Raw genomic sequence first — 9,297 nt, forward strand, 5'->3', positions numbered from 1 at the left:
ATTATTTCTGTCTGTTTCATCTATTTTCTGTTTCTGTTTTGCTAACCTTAATACAGGAGATAACATAATGAAAATTCTATATCTACAAATTATTTCAATATCGTAAAATAATGTTTAGAATATAATTATAACTAAATATTAAAAAAATTATTATTTTTGAGATTTAATAACAAAAATGTAATAGCACATAAATTGAGACGAATCGGTGGAGGCACGCAGATCATGCCATTCATAGTATGTCAACCAATTTACTACCAAAAAGAGTTCCGCGACAAATTTACATGTTACTGATATAGTGGAGATTTTCATTTGTTGATTTTGAACCCCACCAACACAAAATAAAGTATCGATCACTAAAAATTAAAAATTAGTTACGAACTTTATTGCTAATTAGTTGCTACATTAAAATACTCGTAGCTAACATAATTTTGTAACTATTTGTTATTAATCTACCGCTAAATAGGATTAATATTTAACAAATTTTATTGTTTAGCTACAAAATTAATTTGTCGTTAATTCTTGTTTTTAGCTGTGAATAAAGAAAAGAAACTATTGAGAATATAATTAGCTAATAAAAGTGTGCTCTCACTAACAGTTTATGCTTTTAGATGAGATGGTTACACACTTAAACATGGTATCAGAATTCAGAGCAGTCAGAGGTTTTAAGATTGAGTCTCATCGCCACTCATTGCAAAAATAATTTTCACCTACTTGGCCCATGAAAACGAATCAGCACAAAACTTTTACGGGCGAAAAAGAAGGAAGATAGTTTTGGCGTGAATCATGTCGTATGTGTTATCTGCATGTATATATAAGCATAGAAGATATCGAGTCCTTAAGCAATATGCAATGGGAAAAAAAAATCCTTTCTAATTTCATCTTTTCGCATTGAGAAATATGCATCTTTGAGACATATTGTAACTTATAAAATATTTGAAGTCACGTTCCAATATTGGTGCAAAATTGTTTGTGATATACAGCACATTTTGGGGGTGAATATGGATGATTTAGTAGGCAATGCAGCAGTAGACTACAAAGGTTTGCTAGCTATAAGGTCTAAAACTGGGGGTTGGCTCTCCAATGCTCTCATTGTAGGTATGCAATCATTTGAAAGTATAAAGACTTTAGAAATACTAACTCCTTATGTTTCAATTTGCCTGTCGTACTTATTTCCTCTCTTTTTTTTAGTTCGTTTTTAAAAAGGAATGTTTCTTTTCTTTTTTTACTACTTTTTTCAACTTTCCACGTTTCATATATATGACTATAAGATTAAATGAAATTTTGGTATATTCAACATGTCTTTAGTTTAAGATGATAGGATTCAGAAGTACTTTTAACTTTCTTAAACTGTGTAAATCAGACAATCAATTTGAGACAGTGGGAGCACTATATTTATAATTTGATGTTGAAATTAAATTGCAAACTTAATTTCCAGGAATTGAAGTGAGTGAAAGGCTATCAACAATGGGCATAGCAGTAAACCTTGTGACTTACTTAATTGGAACGATGCATCTCCCAAGTGCTACTTCAGCCAAGATTGTCTCTGATTTCATGGGCACCTCATTCCTCTTATGTTTGCTTGGTGGCGTTATAGCTGACTCTTTTTTGGGCAGATACAGGACCATTGCAATTTTTGCTATAATACAAACCCTCGTAAGTCCATACATGATGCATGTCTTTTTTTATATGATTGAAAATCATTAAAATGTTGGTTCTATTTTGTTGGTGGGTGGAAAATATTTTTCAATATATATTTATATCAAAAATACAATTTTCTTGTGTAAAATCTTTTTTCCCGAAACTTTTTTCATACTATAAACACATGGATAGTCAAATGGGCAAAAGTTGGGTTAAATTTGAGCGTGTCAAATGAGTTGAGTTAAGAACCGATCAAAACTTGCTTAGGCTGAAAATGGTTGGACCGAAATGGTTAAAACCTGTTGTAATTTAACACGTTCAATTCTTACTAAATTTTAAATTCTTTGATTATCTTCTTGTAATTTGTTTGAGTACCAAAAAAACAAATTCATGACTATATATACAATAACAATAACATACCAAGTGTAATCTCACAAAGTTGGGTCTGTGGAAGGTAGAGTATACGCAGATTTTACTATTACCTTAGAGGTAGAAAGATTATTTTTCATAGACCCTCAGCCCAAAAAAAATAATAGTTTAAAGCATTGTAGATAAAGAAATACTTTTTCATAAGCCGAACTTTTGTCATATCATATCTAATCACCTCTCCTCAAAACTTTTTCGATCTACCTCTATTTCTCTTAAAACCATCCATAGTCCAACCTCTTACATCTCCGCATTGAGGGAATCGTACCCTCCTTTGGATACGTCTGAACCATCTCAACCTCATTTTTCATATGTTGTCTTCTATCCATCCCAGATATCTTCATTCTTAATAATAATGCTCTCTTAATATGCCCACACATCCATCTTAGTATCTTCATCTCCACAACTTTCATTTTTTAAATGTGTGAGTTCTTGATCGGCCAACACTACGCTCAGTATAACATACCGGTCTAATTATCGCTCTGAACTTCCCTTTATGTTTGATAGCACCTTCTTATCACACAAGATTTCGGATGTGAGCCTCTATTTCATCCACCCTACAACTACACGATGTATGACATCATCGTCAATTTCTCATTTCCTTGGAATAATAGAACCAATACCTCCTATTTTTTGAATGACTTGTGTATCAAGCCTCACTTCCACACCAACTTCAGGTGTTACATTATTGAATTTACGCTCCAACTATTCTATTGTGGTTCTACTCAACTTAAACGTTCTACTCAATCTAAACCCTTTAGACTTCAAAATTTTCCTCCAACCTCCCGCTTAGCAATAAATCTACCTCGAGTCTCATCAATTAGAACTATATATAAAACTTGCAAATAACATATACCATGGCACCTCTCCTTTGATATGCCGCATCGATTCATTCATCACCAAAATAATGCAAGTAAAAGCAGGCTAAGATCTGATCAATGATGCAACTTCATTACAACTGAGAAATACTCCAAGTCTTCTCCCACTATTCATAACTAGATTTTGGCTCCATCATACATATCCTGGATTGCCCTAATGTATGTCATATGTACGTCTTTTTAAGAAATATTTAGACAAAATTTATGAGTTGAGTTAATCTAGTCAAAATAGACTTAGGGTCCGTTTGACTTAACTTAAAAAAAAGTAGATTCTTAAAAAGTCAAACTTTAGTAGCTTTAAAGTTAAAAAATGAAAAGTAGTGGGGTACTTACTTTTAACATTTTTAAGTTGTTTTTGAAATATTCAAACACTCTTGAGGGCTGAAAACTACTTAAAAGTTGTTTTAACCAACCTTCTAGTGAAATCAAACATCCTCTTAATAAATTAAAGGGAAAAGCGAATGATATACCTCTAAACTTTGCGATTAAGAGCTGATATACTTCTCATTACAAAAGTGGCTCACATTTGCGTTTAAGAGCTGATGGACCAAAAGGTATATTTGGACCATTTGTATAACAATAGAGATATATATGAGCCACTTTTGGAATTAGGGGTATATCAACTCTATATCGCAAAGTTGAGGAGTATATCATGCCCTTTTTCCCTAAAATAAATGGATCATTAACCCTATATACTAAACAAGTTAGACGAATCTTAAGGGATGACTTTTCTACCCCTTAAACACCTATATACTACTCTTTTTGTCCCATTATATGTGATACACTTATTTTTTAGTCTATCTCAAAAGTAATGTCACACTTTTATATTTAGAAATAATGTAACTTTAAAATCCTTCTTTTATGCTTAATAAGATGATTTACAATTACATAAATATGTATAACTTAATTATTTTGGACGACATATTTCAAAAGTCTTTTTTTTTCTTTTTAAGCTTTGTATCTTGTCAAATAGTGTCACATGAATATGAATTAGAATGTAGGGAATATCTCACATAATTTTTAATTTTCCACACTGAGTCAATTTATTTTTTTTATTATTTGTACATTGCATCAATATCTCACATAGCATTTAATTCATTGTAAACAGGGGACTGGCATGTTATCTATATCAACAAGGCTTCCACAACTTCAACCAACTCCATGTAATGTCCATTATTCACTCAAAAGTACCAATTGTGAACAAGCAACTACATCTCAAATGTCTGTTCTATACATATCTTTATATCTGATGGCATTAGGGACAGGTGGCTTAAAATCAAGTGTTTCAGGATTTTGCACTGACCAATTTGATGAAACTGATGAAAAAGAAAAGGCTCAATTGACACTTTTTTCAATTGGTTCTTTTTCTTCATAACTATTGGGACTTTGTTGGCTGTTACTGTCCTTGTTTATATACAAGATGAAGTTGGTAGAAGTTGGGGTTATGGGATTTGTTCTTTCTCTATGTTGGTTGCTGTTATAATGTTTTTGTCAGGGACTAAAAGGTATAGATACAAGAAAACCATGAAAAGTCCTATTGCTCAAATTATTCAGGTCCTAATTGCTGCAATTAGGAAAAGAAGACTTCAACTTCCTAAGAATGATTGTTTTCTTTATGAAGATAATTCAGACTCTACAAGAATTTCCCACACTGATCAATTTCGGTGCGTATTCTCTTTTACACGTCTCTTATATACACTTTATTTATGAGTCTTGTCCACCCATACCAAAATTAATAATGGAGAAACTTTTTTGAAATTTTATATACATAAAAAGAATTGATTTTAAGAGCAAAATAGAAAAAAATTAATTAATTATATTTTGGTTTTGTAAACACTCCATTCATTTCAATTTTCAATTTGTTTGTTTACTTTCCTTTTTGTTAAAAAAAATAATGTCTTTCCTTTTACGCTTTTACAACTTTTTAATTTAAATTTTTTACGTAAAATATTTAAAATCACAAAATTATATTTTTCTTAAAAATATATAATTTAATATATTCTACATATCTTTAATTTAAGACAAAATTCAAAAGTCTTTGTTATTTTTTTAAATTATGTGTCAACTCAAAACTATATAAACAAATTTAAAAGGATGAAGTAATAAATAATTATATTTGAACTCAGAATTTTGTTTGCTCTAGTATCATATCGAAGAGTATGAACACCTTATCTACAAATTTAAATGGTTAGGGAGAACAAACTTTTAGACACGACCCAACCATTTGGAGTATCTAATGTACAAATTTAAGGAACTAATATATATATAACTTTTCCTATATTCGATGTTTTTTTTTTATTTTAAAATTATAACTTATTTAAATATTGTATCTTAATTTATAGAATATTGGACAAGGCTGCAATTCTGACAAAGGAAGATTATGAATGTATTAGTTCCTTGGCTCAAAATCCTTGGAGAATTTCCTCAGTGACAAAAGTGGAGGAAGTAAAAATGATTATTAGATTATTACCAATTTGGACAACAACTATTTTACTCTGGACAGCCTATGCACAACTTGTTACCTTTTCAGTAGAACAAGCATCTACTATGGAGAGATCTATTGGCAACTTTAGAATACCTGCTGCATCTCTCACTGCCTTCTTTGTATCAGCTATATTAATCTCTCTTGCAACATATGATCGTTTAATTGTACCTTTCTTGAAAAAATGGACAACAAAATCAGGTAACATAATGTGTGTGTTTGATATGACAAAAATGTTCAATTTTTAATTTGTTGTTTTGTGACTATTCTTACTATACTCCATCCATTTCAAAAAGAACGACCTAGTTTGACTTGACACGAAGTTTAAGAAACTAAGGAAGACTTTTCAATCTCATCTTAAATTAAAGTTATGTCAAATGTATTGAAATGTCCTTTAATCTTGTGGCTTTAAACATGTCACAATTAAAGTGTTGCCAGAAAAGGAAAGGGATTATTCTTTTTTAAACGGACTAAAAGAAAAGTATGTCATTCTTTTTAAAACGGAGGGAGTATCATTGTTTTACATAGACAATATTATTATCAATCTATAGTAAAAACTAATTTCATCAAAATGCAAGAATTTCTTCATGATTTTATGTTTATTTTTTGCAGGTTTCACAAGTTTACAAAAGATAGGAATAGGTCTATTTCTATCTTGTTTGGGTATGGGTGTTGCATCAATAATAGAAGTTAAACGACTATCAATTGCAAAAGCAAATGAAGAGACATCTAACAACTTACCAATAAGTGTCTTTTTGTTGATCCCACAGTTCTTTTTGGTAGGTGCAGGAGTGGGCTTCATGTATACAGGACAATTGGATTTATTCATCACACAATCACCTAAAGGAATGAAAACAATGAGCACTGGCCTCTTCCTTACTACTATGGCACTTGGTTTCTTCTTTAGTAGTCTCTTGATATCCATTGTTAAGAAAGTGACCACCACAAATATTAATAATGGATGGATAGGTGAGAGTATTAACAAGGGTAGACTTGATTGCTTCTATGGCCTTCTAGCCATACTTATCTTTATAAACTTTGGGTTTTATGTTCTTTGTGCTTCATGGTACACATCAAAAATCATATGCTAGTGTGGAGCATAAAAAACTTTTTTTTCTATATGAAAAATAAATTGTATTGGTGTGATTATTATATCTATGAGATTGAGAATGTCATGTTGTAATCACTTTTAAACTTAAATATGAATGAGGAAGCCTCTTTACTTCTATCTTAAGATATTAATCACATCCTTTATCGCTCTATTAGAAAACATTTGGATAATTTAGGTTGAACATAATTTTAATCAATTTAAATGGGTGAATTCAATAATTTAAACTTTTTCACAAGTAATGTTCTCAAGGATATGGAGGGAAAATATTTCAGCGCAAGGAAGGTTAAAACTCAAGGATTCCCAATCTATGTTCGTTAGGATCCCCCCCCCCCCCCCGCCTCAGAGCCATAAGCTCGTGTTTGAGTCCTTCAACAGTTGTTTGGCGTCCAAGTAGACTAGATTTACTTAACTGAGTAGTTAGACCTGTATTTACTCATATAATACTTTGTAGAGTGTTGAGGGATTTATGCATAGGCCTTCGAACACGGAGTCTAAATGGTTGAATGTCTTGTTAGCTGGGGTTTAGGATGATGATGGACTTGAATTAGTTATTGTGGGAATTATGATGGTTGTTGGGTGTGATCCTAGGAAGGAAATTTTGGGTAATCAGATTGTGATAAGGAAATACTCGGGGAGGAATCCTTCGGGTAGGTGATGGTTGTTTGGTTTCCAAGTTATGTAATGTGTGCATGTTAATTGTTGTATAGTATTACTTGTGTAATACATGTGAGGAAAACGAAAAAGCTAATGTGAAATGACATCATGTGGATAATCTCAATGAACCTATTTATTTGCTGGTGATTTCAAGTGTTGTTGTTCATTATTATTATGATTGTGCATGATGTTTGTTATTGATGGTTGGCTCGGGTACTACACATGGCATGTACTAACAATAGTTGGCTCGGGTACCATGTATGTACATTGTACATTAATAGTTTGTGTGTGGTTCCATGAGAGGACCGGTTTTATGAAATGTGTTATATTGATCACATGTTGGATCTTGAGTGATCGGAATGTTGTGTTTAAATGTTGGGATGGTTCTTATGTAGACTAGAATTGCATGTTTAAACAAGGTGGACTGGATCTTAGAGGATCCATCAGTCGTTCGGGTTACTGGAAATGTGAGTTAGACTAAGATATGGGTTCGTGTGTGGTCATGTGGGACATATTTCATGCATTTAGTTAGGTCAACTTGATGATCATGAGTCTTGTTCTTAGTTGATTTACGTGAACTATGTGTGTCTGTTAAAGTGTTCTAGGATATATCTCATCAAGGTAGAGGCTTGGGAACCTTAGAGTGTCATAACATGTAGGTTGTAAAGCCTTAGGGTGTCATAAAATGGTAGGTTTGAGAAGTCTTAGAGTGGTAAGAGGGTTAAATGGTTAATGGTAGATTTGTCAGTGGAATGAGGTAGGAAGTTAGGGTCAAAGTGTACTAGGTTATGGCCATTATACCTGGAGCATGTGGATAAAGATTTGGGTGGTGTAACCTTTATATTGCATGGTTTCTTCAAATTGTCTACTTTATATTAGGTGATGAATTCGGATCAACCAATGATGTCTACTAGTACGTGTTGTTTGTACTGATACTATTCTTGTTATGCCACTTGGTATAGTCTGGTTGTAGGATTAGTGATGTCTCATAGGTGAAGACAATGGTAATTCTACGACAGCTTCTACTCCCATTTTCCTTATGGTGGGAGCTTTATCTATTTGCTTTATTTTGTACTCTCTTTGTAGCTCATATACCTATTTACACTAGTTATTTGGGAGAGCCTTTCGGTTAATTGTAAAAGATGATTCGTGTACTTAAGTTTTCATAATTATTCCAACTTATTAAAGAGATTTTTGATGTTTTACTAATTTTTGCATCATCCGTTTTAAAATTGGGTTGTAAGGGTTCTATTATCTAGGTGCTAGAGTAGGTGCCCACATCGCTTGATGGATTGGGTTGTGACAATTTGGTATCGGAACTCAGGTTACCGGTCTTCCATTACAAGAAAAAATGTCGAATAGAATCCTGAGGATTGGTGTGTTGACATCCACATTTAATCTATAGGGGGCTACGAGGCATTCTAGGAAGTTGTCTCACATCTTCACTCCTTTCATGCAATATCTTACTTGTTGTATGGGTTGAGTGCAATTGGTATCTCGATGAAGTAATTGGATGTCGTTGTCGCGGCCAAAGGGACAACAATAATGAAAGTTGGAATCAGGAAGGTTCTAATTGGTATCTGGCCTTAAGGGTCATGTGAATGCATGGATGGTTAGTTAGTGGTCATTCATGATGCGAATAGAATGTAATGAACCTGATTAATTTTGTGATAAAGCTTAATGATTGTGATTATGTGCATTGCATTGCTTGAATAACTGCAATATGTGAAACATAATTGCTTAGATTTCTATGAGATTGTGGACAAGGAAAAATTGTAACCTGATTAAGTGTGATTATTGAATGATGAATTGCTATGTGTTTAAATGATCGTGTTTTGTGTGTATTCCAGTCCTAAAATTTTGTGATCATATAAGGTAAGTTCTTATGATGTATGTTGGGTTTGATTTTGGGGTTATATTCAAGGTCATGATGTAAAGCATGTATTATACATGATTGGAAACGATATTGATAATTATTTTATTAATAATAGTTGTGTTGCATGAGTTAATATGACTATGTAATGGGGGACATTGCTTAATTTTGAAATTTCTGGACTGAGCTCGTTGGGGTCACCATAGAGGGACTGAGCCGCTACAGTGCTCCCACT

General features: G+C 32.5%; 1 pseudogene; it reads left to right on the forward strand.

Annotated features, from left to right (window-relative positions):
- The first annotated feature begins 960 nt into the window (after positions 1 to 960).
- LOC125817191 (protein NRT1/ PTR FAMILY 6.2-like) lies at positions 961 to 6,515 on the forward strand (annotated as a pseudogene).
- The last annotated feature ends 2,782 nt before the right edge of the window (positions 6,516 to 9,297 follow it).

Source organism: Solanum verrucosum, unplaced genomic scaffold (genome assembly GCF_900185275.1).
Source record: "Solanum verrucosum unplaced genomic scaffold, falcon-dt-bn FXZP01000260.1, whole genome shotgun sequence".
NCBI lineage: Eukaryota > Viridiplantae > Streptophyta > Magnoliopsida > Solanales > Solanaceae > Solanum > Solanum verrucosum.